The sequence below is a fragment of the Megalobrama amblycephala genome, linkage group LG19, assembly GCF_018812025.1.
Source record: "Megalobrama amblycephala isolate DHTTF-2021 linkage group LG19, ASM1881202v1, whole genome shotgun sequence".
In the NCBI taxonomy this organism is placed as follows: Eukaryota; Metazoa; Chordata; class Actinopteri; order Cypriniformes; family Xenocyprididae; genus Megalobrama; species Megalobrama amblycephala.
The window spans coordinates 34,848,508-34,862,926 of record NC_063062.1 but is presented as its reverse complement, the minus strand read 5'-3'; the positions used below and the strand labels follow the sequence as shown (position 1 = coordinate 34,862,926).

The 14,419-nt window shown below is 37.1% G+C and overlaps 1 protein-coding gene across 6 annotated transcripts in view; it reads left to right on the top strand.

Annotated features, from left to right (window-relative positions):
• Positions 1–14,419, top strand: part of kirrel3b (kirre like nephrin family adhesion molecule 3b) — a 231,040-nt gene that overhangs the window by 98,122 nt on the left and 118,499 nt on the right. The gene's annotated exons all lie outside the window — the stretch shown is intronic.

Here is a 14,419-nt window from a genome sequence, read left to right as displayed (position 1 = left end):
AGCCATTTGCAAAATGTGTACCTGGTGCCATTTGTATTCCTGACATACACCTTCATAACTTAAAAAAAAAAAAAAAAGGATTTTGCTTTTATTAAAGTATGCGATTTTCGACAATGCTCACTTTGGCTCTCTTATGCAAATAGATGAGCATTTGCTTGCATGCCTCCTCCCAGGATGCCGAGGGGCAGACATTAGCATCCTTGTCAGTTTCTGGGCATGCTATCATAAAACCGACATCAATAACTACGAATGGAGCTCTGTCTCACGGCCCCCTAAGCTATAACTGGGTTATGAAAATACACTACAGAACATTAAGCCATTATTTTTATTCTTGAATACAGCGGACTACCTCATTTGGAAGCCTAGTCTTTTTCAAGCTTATCTCAGGCATTTCATTGGCATGCCGAACATTGTGGATCTGTGCTGGCCAGTGTTTTAATGCATACATTATGTGTGTGAGAGAGAGAGAGAGAGAGAGAGAGAGAGAGAGAGAGAGTTTGAGAGAGAAAGGTGATGAAGGAGGGTCCAGCAGCAGGAGAGATCCTGGTTTTAGCTGTGAGGCGAGCAGATGATGCCACTACAGGAGGCTTTGAGTTTGTTTTTTTGTATGTGTGACACAAATCCGTTTTACACACATTGACTGATTCATAGCCAAGTGTACATATAAATGAAGAAGCAGAAGAAGAAGAGAGGGGTGGATGCATGACAAAAATCTGAAATGAGCTGCTTTAAAAAAAAAAAATCAAGGTAAATAAATTAAGAAACATCTGAAGGAGGGAAACAGAACTCAATCTTAGATGATGAGAAAAAAAGAGGGAAAGAAAGTTTCCAATTAAATTAAAATTTAAAGTTTTTCTGTCTTCACTCTACTCAGACTCATTTTCGCTAGACGGTTTTTTGAATGAAAACAATGTCATTTAGAATCTAAATATATTAGAAACATTTCACAACAAATTTGGTAACAGGCTAATGAGTTAGGTATCTTTAACTGAAAAGTAACACAATTTTAACCTATATTTATGAATGCTTTACAGTAAATGTTAAATTGTACATGAACTGATACATTTTTTCTTTTTTTTTCTGTTTTTTTTTTGGAGTTATATAGCTGTATAAATTCAGTAAAACATTACTGAACAAGCCATTATTCATGGAGATTCACGCCTCCTCGCATACCGTGTTTCTTGGCAAAAAGTGTCTTACAAAAACTAAATCAGTATATTGTTATAAATGAAAGAGTAGTCAGCATAATTTTTACATAATTTTGAAGCAAAAACTCTAGTCTACAACCTTCAATACCCAAAAGTCTTGTGAACACAGATTTAATATACTTTTATTGGCCTTATATCAGTGACTTAAGTTTTTTGTTTTTTCAGTAACCACGCATAAACGTTATTCCTTCAAAAACACAAACATGCACACACATGTTCCTCACATATTATGGTAGCCTAGTTTGTGCTGAATACAGTGTAATGACACTTGTGTCATTAATATGTTTATGAACAACTGAAAAAAGCACAAATGTCAGGGCATGTCAAAACTTCTCCAGGCCCCAAATCAGCCTCAGACTCCAGAGGGTTAACAATGAACAATATTAAATTTATATAATAACATTAACCTAGATTAATAAACGCTGTTCATTTTAAGTTTGTGATATTCAATGCATTAATGAATTATATCATGGCAACACTTGGAATATTTTTAGCATGGTAATGGATATGATGACAATGTTAATGTATTTGGTCTTGGCGGAATAGATCTGCTACGCTGCATATATATATATATATATATATATATACTACCCATAGCAGATCTATTCAGGTGGAGCTAGGAAAGGTGGAGAGTTTCAGAGCAACTCTGAAAGCGCTCTGCAAACTGCTATACAGAATGCTAATCACCCATTTAAATGCTGAGCAGCAAGCTGATTGGCTGCAGATGCGACATGAACCAATCAGGTTGTGTCAAGTAGTTACTACCCATCAGCCTGCGCCATCTAGAGTTTCATGACAGAACTAGGCATTTTAACAACATGCTTTGCATTTACAGCAAACAATACTAAAATGTATTACTAAAAATAAATCAAATTTAAAAAAAAAAAAATGCTTCATATGGGTGCTAATAAAACTGACATACAATTAAACTCAAGTCAGACATGTCTGAAACTTATAGTTGTTGACTCGAGAACTGTGATTCAGTCCAGTTTATGAATGAACTGTTCAGATTTTTTTAAGCAGTTCAGCCAATGTCTAAAAACTTGATTCAGAAGAAGGATTCATTTACAAATCGAACATGGCTACCTCATTCAAACAAATCCTCATAGGCTGCAACCGCAGACTCCATCAAGAGGTTAAAGAGGCAGAGCCAAATCTGAAGTGTCAATGAGAGGCCTGTGGAAGGAAATTTAATTTGTTTCCCATAAGTCAGGCTTCATTAGCTCTTTGTGACTCTCAGTCCGCTGCATGCAAAAGCAGCCTCGCCGTAAATCAGCAAGCTGACCTGATAAAGTGTCCCTCTCCTGAGGGAAACAGAGCCTGTCTTACACACATCTGTGCACTCTCACCTGCGACTTAGAAGGCCAGACTCTAATTGTCTACCCAGTAATTGGTCAAGACAGTTCAGGTTAGACAGTTTTGTGTGGGCAAAAGACTTCACAACCTCACATAAAGACAGCACCGTTGTCCTTCTGTAGAGTTTTCTTTTTTTTTTTTTTTCACTGCTAGTCCATCCCATCTATCTGTGTTTTCAGCTTTTCAACTGATCTGCATAAGGGATGATCTGTAGGTGTAGTTTACCACAGATTGATGTGCTTCAGCTCCGTACGGGGCAGATCTCCTCCTGGGCTGTGCGCTGCGTGTTAAATGGTGTGTCACGGTTAGGCGCGATTCTCTTCATTCTCACTCGGCTTTGCCACCATAGTGGCCTGACACCGCGAGGCGGGACCCTGCCTTTGGCTCCTGTGTACTTGTGTTGGAGTCAGCACTTCCCTACAGGGTTGAAATGTTTTTCTGTAGCCATCCTCTCTTCCTTGCACTCGCTTCAGCAATCCCAGAAGGTTATAGACTTGCATCAGCGCTATCTAGTTTAGTAGCTGCCCTTTTGTGTGTGTGTGTCTCCGCAGACAGACAGCGAGAAAAAGACAAAAGAAAGTGTTCTTTGCTCCACTGCATGGTCCAAGGAGTGTGGAAAGGCTGCAGCGCTGTTTTCTGGTTGGCTGCATAGTGCGTTTGGTTGCCTGCATAATCACCCCAACGGAGAACAAAAAAAGCATCCAACTTTATCATCTCAACCAAGGTGCATTTATAAGTAAATCCAATATCCGTGGAGCCATATACAGTTGGTCTTTACCCTAAACTTCTGGCTCATTTCAGATAATTGTCAGTTTTAAAGATCTGATTGCTTCTTTCTTATGTGTTAGGCTGAGGAGTTAAGAAAATGGAGATTTGCCTTGATGAGGCCTGGCTGCCTTTAATGCCCAGGGTCATGGCTGACATTTCATCATTTGTGTTTCTAATTACTGATTTACACTGCCACTAATGGCTTCTAAAGATCTATACAGACTATGTGCAAATGTGCCCCAGGTTTCCTCTCTACCGACTGTGCTTTTCTTGTGCAGTACAATCTTGTACAATCTTAACAATGAAACATTGAAATCTGATTAAAAAAAGAAAGAAGTCATTTCATGATAATGTTAACGTGACAGTATTCAGCAAGTTCACCCACACTCATGAACGACAATGTAAACTATGGTAAACAAAGATAGCCAATCATAACGAGGGTCATTTGCATATAAACGTATTTGCAGTTCAGCTGTTTTTTTGTCCCTGTGTGATTGATAATATAATGTGGTTCAATACAATGCTTTTGTCATTTGATTTTTTGTCACTGGATGGACAAAAACACTGAGATTTTTTTCTCTCTCTCTCTCTCTCTTTCATTTGCTTGTAACAGAAGAAAGAAAGTCGTATAGGTTTGGAACAACATGATAGTCTATAAATGATGAGAGAATTTTCATTTTGGGGTGAACCATCCCTTTAAGTTCTTTTAGTCCTAACTCTTTTAAATTCCCTCTGCCTTACTGCACTGCTCTCTGTCTGCTTTGGTCTCTCTGCCTGTTGTTGTCTTTTTTTCCCAGCATGCTTTATTTATGGAGACTTTTCAATGCTGGCATGATGCCCGAGCAAATTGTCACTTTAGCAGCGCTGATGCGTCTGTGTTGCTCTGTCTCCCGTCTCGACTCCATGTCACTCAAACGCTCCGCCAGCACTGCTGCACGAAACCTTTTAGGAGCCATTTACTTGGAAATAACATAACACAGTCTGGCAGGCAAGAGTCTAAACGTTGTGTCTTTCACAATACTCCCAGAATAATGCTGGGAAATTATGCATCAATGTAAACTTAACAAATTGAAACCATTGATTGCAAATGAGACAGAAATGAACAAATGAATTTTGTCAATTTGCAGCATTTTGCTGCAGGCTGAGAGCTTGAGATTGTGGGTATAAATTCACATTTCCTATTAAGCGCATCCCGGATCATGGCTGAGATTTCTGCCCGTTGATAAACACAGACACAAATGTGGTTCTATTCAATACAATGCAATTAGCTAGTCACGGGAAGTGAGTGTACGTTATTGAATTTGTGTTGCTTGGTGAAACTTCTGAGAGGATAAATAGTAGTTTCCAACTTTAGAATGCAGGCAGGAGTCTTCTATAGGGAGAGGAGGAAAAATGTGTGTTTTGATGTGTGCTGCCTCACTTTCTAGAGTAAGAAAAGTCTTAATAGAATAGTTCAGCCAGAAACGAAATTTCTCTCATTATTTACTCACCCTCATGTTGTTCCAAACCCACATGGCTTTCTTTCTTCTGTGCAACACAAAAATAAAAATTTGGAAGAACATTCTGGTTGTTATGGAAGCTTGTTTCTGCCATGAAATAACACATTAAAAAGGTAATTATGACTTTTTTTTTATCTCACAATTTCAAGTTATAAAGCGAAAATTGCATGATATAAACTCACAATTGTGTTATAAAGTCAGAATTGTGAGATATAGACTTGCAATTCTGACTTCATAAGACAAAATTGTGGGTTTATATCTCTCAATTCTGAGAAAATTTAATTTGTGAGAAAAAAACGGTCAGAATTGCGACTTTAATTCTGACTTTATAACTCGCAATTGCTAGAAGAAAAGTCAGAATTGTGAGATAAAATGTTTGTTTTTTTTTAGTGGCAGAAACAAGCTTCCATATGTTGTGATTTCAGGCATAAATCTAGTTTTAAAAAAATTGTATTCAGGTTGGTTTTTAAAAAAAAGAAGGTTTTGTAGCATTTTCTTAACAAAAAAGTTCTAAAATATGTCATGCATTTTGACATTAATAGCATGTAATGTTTAAATACCTTATAAACGTTAGTGCACACATATTAATCATTATTTCCAAAAACTGAGGGGTTCTTTCTGTGAATAGATGATAGGTAGATAGATGGACAGATTGATTTGGAACAACGTGAGTGTGAGTGAGTAAATGGGTGTTTTGGATGAACTATTCTTTTAATCTTCATTTCGAATAATCTACAAAATCCATTTCATCATGCATGCCACACATCGCATTAAGGCCATCATGAACTGTATCCCTCTTTACCCCACTCAAGCACACTCATGCATAAACATAGAGAAAGTCAGTCACCATTTCCTAATTACGCCGAGACAACTGTATCCCAGACTTGTCAGACTCGCTAGTGGGCCAGTGTAGGGGAAGACTGTGTTTGTGTGTACGTATTCTGCTGCATCTCTGCGTTGCGGCGTCAGCACGCTGGGTGAAGGTTAACCAGACTTGACATTAATGGTTGCCATAATGAAAAGCTCAGGCTCTAATTAAGCCCCACACTGAAGGAAGACGGGCACGAGGCGCTCACATTCCCCAGGAGCACTCCGTTCCATACTCTCTATCTCTCTTCCTCATCTGTCTTAGACACATGGTCTGATGAACGCAAGTCTTCCTCTTAACTAAAGTGAGTCTGCAGTGTTGAGTTTGTCTGTGCAACACAGGCTTCAGAAAAAAGCCTTTGATAATGTAAACTTCACTGTCAGCTCATTCTCCTCAGGCATCAAACCAGCGCTGAACCTTCCCTTAGCCTGTTCCCTTCTTTGTTCTGCAAAGACTAGCCTGTCGGTTCTTTAATGGACTCCAAAGAGAAATCTGTGTTCTTTAAGATGTCATTAGGCAGTAAATGAGATCTGAGTGGCATTAACAGCATTAGTGAAGTAGGGGTTTCAGAAGAAAGGCTGACAATCACTCCCAGGATGAAGCATCTCTATGGTCTCTATTTTCAAAGGCCCATTAGGGGCTGATTTAAAAAAATGGTGATGTGCTGTCCCTTTAAATAAGGAGATATAATCTTTACATACCAGCATTGGACATACACTGCCAAAAATCTTTTTTTTTTTTTTTTTTCTTCAGTAAATATTTAAACAACCTTACATTTTCCTTGTAAATAAGAATATAAAACAGTTTGCATTAAGCTTCTTTTTCCTAACCTTGCAAGATAATAAATATATAAATAAATAAATAAATAAATACAATTTTTAACACACTGACATTTAAAAATAATCAATTAAATGTTCAAGTTTGTGCTTAAAATAAAGAAAAAGAAAGCTTTCTAATAGGCAAGAATTAAATTTAATTTATGCATATATATATATATATATATATATATATATATATATATATATATATATATATATATATATATATATATATATATATATATATATATATATATATATGTGCCTAGAACTATACATAATCATTTTCAACCAATTTATGCAATCCCAGATCATAAGTAAGCTTATAATGCAGCCACTTTCTAATAAAACATTATGCATAAATATATGCATATGCATAGTGACTGAAGGAGATCCGGTGAGAGAAAATTGTGAGGGTGAACATGCTGCTTATCTTAAAAAAAAAAAAAAAAAAATATCCTGCTTATCTCCGACCCAGCAAAGTGAATTTTCCAGGCTTCAAAGATCTATGACAGCTGTATTAGAGCGTTCTGTACACCTTTTTCCACCACACGGCGAAGATATCCGTTAGAAGCTAAAAAACAACGGTTCATGCAGATGTGACATTTGATCTAATCATTTGTTTTGGTTAAATCCACCAAGCCCAGCATGTGAAGACTAGGATTTCTCACCTGATTAGCCCATATTTTGGAATCTCGAAACATGTAAAAGAAGATTTTCACCCCTGTGATTCTAAATCCTTTAAAGAGTGACAATGTGTGTAGCAGAAATGTCTGTGCCCTCTCTATTAATTGGCATTTCAACAACCTTCAACTTCCATTTGAAATATCATGTGTGAGAATTGGCTTACAAGTTATTGATGTACAATGGATTTCTTTTTTGTTGTTTGTTTTCTTTGCTCTCTCACTATCCATTTGGTTCGCTATCTGACTCTTGCTGCTTTTTTCCTTTTGAAACTGGAGGCTAACTCATGCAGGTTTTTGTTCTGGAAGTGTTGGAGAAGATATGCTGCTTTCATCTGAGTCCATTCAGGTTACAGTTCTGTTTGACCATGAACGGTCAGCGTAGTGCATTGAAACTCCTCCATTGAAGACGGCAAGCGAACGGGCTCAGACCTAGCAAATAAACAACAATCTTTCTTACTGACATCTCGCAACGCATTGATGCATCGGCCATGAAGGTCTGATGGGAAAAATGGAAGTGTGTTAAATAACATTTCAGCAAAGAAAAGGTGAAGAGGTTAAAGAATATGCATCCAAAATGTTGCCGCTGCATTTGACACCTCCAGCCAATGTATGCGGCGACATCAAGATCGATGCTCCGTGGAGTCTCGTTTATATTGGGTACAGCTGTATATGTGTGTTCCTCACAAGCGTGCATGCTGGGATATGATGCCCTTTGCGCCCGGTGTCAAACAGCCATCAGCGATAGCACGCGTCACTCCATTAACCTTCAGTCAAATTAATCTACCACACACTCGCCTTCCCATCAGCCTCTGCGGGGACACGTCTGTGCACGCTGACAGGGGACGGCACAACATCCCACCCACAGGCGAATGTATCTGCGCTACACGTACTCGCCGTATGACTGATTGAGTTAGGAGTGCAGCATTCTGCCACGGCTCTGAACAACCATAGGGTGCTTCCTCTAACTCCCAATCTGGTCTGACCATGTTAATGTGATTCTATCGAGGCCCACGCTGTTTCCAGCTGTTGGCCCGCTCCCACTCACGATAGCGGCTTCCCCGCAAGATCTCACTTTTTCTTCCTTTCTCCCTCTGTGAGGATTCAATGCTCTGTGGTTCTGCACAAACAAACAAGGCCCGATGCACGGGGAACAGGATGTGAGATCCTCATTTCCACACTCTTTACACAGCGGGCTGTAGCCTCCAACTCAATAGCCTGGAAAAGAGAGAGGTTTAAATCACTGCTGTTTCTTCGAGGCACTGCTGGGATGGAGATGTTTGCGTTTTTGGAAATATAAATGTGTTTGTGTGTAAAGTGCGAATGAGATTGTTTAGCGTCTGTGGCAAGATCATTTTCTAAGTTTGCATGTTGGACGTAAATGTGATCTGCCAACTTTAAATGTGAATTTAAACTAACTACAATTTGTCTTCTCTTTTTTCTTTCATGCTTATCCATTGGTCATCTTCTGAACACAATAGGTGAGTAAATGTTCATTTCTAAACATTTAAATCTGGAGTTTATCAACTAATTGTCATGCAACTCAAGAGTTTTGGTTCTTAAACTTCTTAAAGGATTAGTTCACAAAAAAGTGCATGCATCCATCATAAACTTACTCCACACGGCTCCAGGGGGTTAACACATGCCTTCTGAAGCGAAGAGATGTGTTTGTTTAAGAAAAATATCCATATATTTAACACGTTATAATGTAAAATAACTAGCTTCTGCCAGACTGCCTTCCATATTCAACTTACGGAAAAATTTTCGTAAGTTGAATACGAAAGGCGTAGGACTTAGCATAAGCAATTTGAACTGCGAGAGGGATTTAACTTTCTTGAATATAGAAGGCGGTCTGGCGGAAGCTAGTTATTTTACATTATAATGTGTTAAATATGAATATTTTTCTTATACAAATGCTTCGCTTCACTTCAGAAGGCCTGTTTTAACCCCCTGGAGCCGTGTGGAGTATGTTTATGATGGATGGATGCACTTTTTTGAGCTTCAAATAGGTGGTTTCCGTGCACTGCCATTATAAAGCTTGGGAGCATCAGGGTGATTATTAACTCGAATTGTATTAATCTGAAAGAAGAAAGTCATATACACCTAGGATGGCTTGAGGGTGAGTAAATCATGGGGTAATTTTCATTTTAAAGTGAACTAGTCCTTTAAAGGTTTTTTGAGTGCATGATCTCAGCTGTTTTGCCAACTTTCAACCACAGTCTTCTCACAAAACTCCGCCCTCCAAGACCCATCAGCCAATCCGATGTCAACAAACCTGAATGAACAAAATGTTTGTCTAGTTTTATGATGTGCATGCTGCTCTTTCTCAAGTTGGCTATATCAGTGAGGTCTGTCAGCTAGTAAGAATTTTATTTACATGTGGTATTCAACAAAAGAGGAAACAATCCCTTACAGGACTTGTTTGCAAAGATGTTATGCTCTCTGTTTCAAATAAAATGCTGTAACAAACTAAACAGATAAAGAAGGACAGCACTCAGCTGAGCAGTGGTTTAGAAATGAAAGCCCTATTTCACTCCAATTAATCATTCTTCATCTGTAATTAAAATCTCTAGAAGATCTGGCCACTCCAAGATCTTTGCTGTCTTATCGACAACCAGTTAGCGCAGAGAATAGAGGCCTGTTTTCTTCTTCTTTTAGAGAGACAGACCCCAGTCATATGCAGATGCAGTATAAAAGCTTTTCTTACTTATTTTGAGGTTTCGATACCAATTAATTCAGATCCGTTCTTGTTAGGAGGTATGCTAATTATCATGACAAATGTGTCAAAACAACCTTTCTCGCTCAACAGGTTTAAGCTGGTCTGGTCAAGCTGAAAAATGCCCAAAACCTGTTGTTTCAAATTGAAACTGAGATCTATAATATTTTGTTTTCCATTTTAAAATGAACACACAGTCATTAAAACCCCTGCTCTGGGAGTGACATGAAAATATTTGAGTGTGAGAAAAGAATAAAAGCGAGTCTCACATACACACGCAGACTCTCTTTTTCTTTCTCCAACTCAACTGACTGTCTCTCTTTCTCCCTTTTCTCTCTAAAAGACATAAAAACACATACCCTTCACAAGGCCAAGGTGGCTTTTACAATGAGTTGCGGCGGGTAGACAGCTTAATTTTACACTTCTGTCCCTCTGCGGCAGGCTCTTGTTGGCTCTGGGTAAGCTGTGTTAATTGGAGGCTGAGCGGTGTGGTTATGGCACCTCCTGTCAGACTGGCAAGGGCTGGTTGGGTCACTAGCAAAGGTGGGGACAGGTTGGCTGAAGTTGTGACATTTTAATTACCAGAGAAAGGCTAGTCCAGTGGTGTCAGGTGTGAAAGAGAGAATCCAGTAAGAGTACAATGCTGAAGACCAATTTTGTTTCTGATCTTTTCTAACATTGGACATAAAATCACATTTAAAAAGGCATAAAAAATCTGAGTTGTATTTACAGGCCGTAAAAGGATTGTAATACAGTTCTATAATGCCAACCTAAAGGTCATGCTGGCATATCAGAGTGAGTTCAAATGGTGAAAAGTTTTTAATCTTTCTTGAATTCAGCAAGCTGTAAAATAAGCTAACCATTTCAAAGTGGTCAGAGCCCTAGAGGAAACCACATGTGCTTCTGAAGCGTTGAAATGTGGTGCTCATGTGGATGAGACTTGTTTGAATCTTGCTAGCAGCCTCTCTGACTTCCCTAATCTCATTTCCCCCAAATTATTTTCTATTGTGCTCTAAAATATCCATCCCCATAACAAAAAAATGACCTCAAAGAAAACTAATTTAAAGAAATATTCAATACAAGTTAAATTCAATCTACAGCATTTGTGGCTTAAAGGGATATTTCACCCTAAAATGAAAATTAAGTCAGCACACACTGGTGTTGCTCTAATGCAGTATGCCTTTTTTTCTTTCTTGGCCCACAAAAGGAGAATTTTTTTTAAATTTCCTGCTCGCACTCATCCATAGCAGCGAATAGTGACCAGCATCAACCTAATCAACTAATTATGCCCCTTCCCTCAAGTTACGCCCCCCATAATGAAACAGCCATTTGGGATGTCATCAGAGCCCCTCCCTCTGAAATCGCTGATGTCATCGCTAGTACTGCTCTTCTTTTGCTTCACTATCGCCACCTAGTGATAAGGCATACAGATCGTATAACACGGATCACCAGACACCATAGTCATCCTGTTTGTTTTCATCAGTTTTTTAAAGTATTTTAGATATGAAACTACACTAAATTTTATTGTTATGGAAGGGGTAGGATTAGGGTATGGTTTCGGTGTGGGGGGGTAGTCTGTATTAATTTGATAGTAAAATGTATTTTATGTTTTACTACTAGCTGTTATTTCATACTTGATAAGATTTGAAAGCAACATAACCTTGTCTTGTCTTACAAACATTTCATTCATAAAAATAATAAAATAATTTACTTCAAAAGATTGTTTTAGTCAATGACATCCATGCTTGCTTCTTCGCAGGAGGTGTAACTTGTTTCAGTAGGCGTAATTTGAAGGGGCGTGGTTTGTTGTACTACGGGACGCAGTTGGTTTGAGTAGGGCAAACTCAAATTAAACAAATTAGTTCAATCAAATGAACTTTTATGAGTATGTAAAACTTTCTTTTTCTTCTGAGTTCACAAAAGTGAAAAATTGTAAGCAATCTGAATTGTTTCACTGTTTTGAGTTCTATTAATATGTTCCTTTTAATTCATACAAACTTAAATTTACCTGAAACTGGGCTATTTCCCAGCATGCTTTGCCATGACACTTGAAAGGGAGAATAAATGCTGAAATTAAGCATTATATGATTTTTTTTTTTTTTTTTGTGATAGATTAACACTCTGAGGTCTGAAAACGTGCCGGCGCGTTTTGCAGTTTTTTTTTCACATTGCAGCAAAACAGACTTAAAATACTCCGTCATTTTTTGTCATAGAGACATAAGTAATATATCAATTGAAACTATAGAATATCTTCTTTTATTTGTGTACACTCAGAGTAAAAACACAATGTTGTGCTTTTTGTAAAATAAAGAAAACTAACATGATGCGTGATTTCTCCTCTCCCTCTGAACGAAGTCCAATCTGATAGTTCTCAGAAAATGAACTGTAATTTAGTGAATACTAATCACAGAAAAATTAAACTTATGTCTAAAAAAACGTTAAGATGTCAGGTTTTAAATCATGTAAGTCAAATCGAAAACAAACCTTCTGTGTTTATGTAATCTGTATGAAAAGAGAGCCATGTCAGAAGTCCGTGATTCAGCTCATTATCTGCTAATGCGGCCACGCCCACAGAGCCAGCGCTATTCAGACGCAAATTCAGAGGCAATACATGCATTCATCGTCTCAATCGTGTATTTATTGTCTTGAAAAGTGTTTATCTGGATGTAAAAGTCATGGTTAGGGAGCTCTAGAAGACATGCAGTTAGTTCCTGTTTTCTTTTCTTCTATAGATTAATTTTAGATGAGTTTTTGTTTCTTTAGCGCCCTCCGGCTGCAGTATGAATTGGAAACTCCATTCATGGAATAGCCTCTTCTTCTTTTAGATTAATTTGTGGACTAAAAATGCACAGAGAGCGCCCTCCGACTTCAAGTATGAATTGAAAACACCAGCGCTCATAGTAATGACAATGAATATTAAATAAATATAACTACTCTGTATAGAAAATTGACATAAGCATATGAGAATCCAATATTTCTCCAAATGTGCATGCTTTTAAACTAAAAGCCTATATTCAGACTCTTTGCATCACAGAAATACATTATATTTTAAAGTATAATAAAAAACCATTACTTTATATTGTAATAATATTTTTCTGTATGTTTCATATATCATGATGAGCTTGAGACATCACAGACAAATCTCCCACATATGTGGGAGATTTAGTAGTGTTTAATGCTTTGCTATGCTAATATTGAATTATTTATTTTGCCATAATCTTTCAGCAATTGCTATGCTATTCTAATGACATTAAAGCATTGTGTTACCAATTAGCCTTGGCTGAATTAGCTAGTTATTGGTAGCTAAATTGCCACGAATAAAAATACTTTAATTGAGATTACATTATAGTTTTGTCGGCGCCAATAGCCTCGTGGGACCCGAGTTCAAGTCCTGGCTTGCGAACCTTTCCCGATACCATCCCCTTCTCTCTCCCACTTCACTTCCTGTCTGCTGTCTGTTACTGTCCTATCATAACAGCAAAAATAAAAAAAAATAAAAAATTAAAAAAAAAAAGAGATTACATTATAATTTTAAGTTAAATGTATGAATTAACTTACACAAAATTTTCAGGTTAAGAGCAATTAAAAATGTATGCGTACAAAATTGAAATCTGCCAGTTCTGCTTACTTAAAATTTGAATTTCTTAACTTAAAAAATGTGATCTGATTACCTCTTTTTTTTTTTTTTTTTTTTTTTTTTTTTTTAATTTGCCAACTTATTCAGGTTTACAGTGTATGTGACACGTAATGTATAATACAAGTGTTCTGGGGGTATACGATAGGATTTGGTGAAAAACAAACACAAAAATGAACATGGCCATTGGTCTTCTGTGTGCGGCTCCATGATGTGCGAGTTCGTGAGACACTATTAGCGCTGCAGTTTACTCCAACTTGTCCAGAAAAAGCACACAAGTTGTGAGAAATCAAGATTAATAAAATGGGAATTTCAATACCCCTAGAACATTTGGAAAATATGGCACATGTAGGATCATTCTGTGATACTTTTGCATCTTTTTTTAAAAGTTTGATACTGGTCGCTATTCACTATCAAATAAATTGTATAAGTTAAGGCTATTAAATAGCAGTCCCAAACTAGTTGTTGTTATTGCAATAAAGTTACTAAGTATGAGCCAACACAGAAAATAACACAAAAAAATAAAGTTATAATATTTTATAACTAAATATTTAAATACTTAATATATATTTTAATATTTTATATAAAATATTTTGGTTAAGGTTACAAAAAAACTGGGTTTTATAGAATAGAAGCAATGGGAATAGAACAATTTCCTTGTAATATTTTCATTCCTTTTGAATTATGTGCATCAATAAATCATGAACGATAACACCGGGAACATGCATTAGTAAAGCTAAAAGGGTCAAATTCGATTTCATGTTGACTTTTTTTAAATATATAACAGTTAAAATTAAGATCAGAGTTGTTACTTTTACTCACACTGAAGACACAGAAGGATCACATATGTGTGGTGATGTTAAACAAAC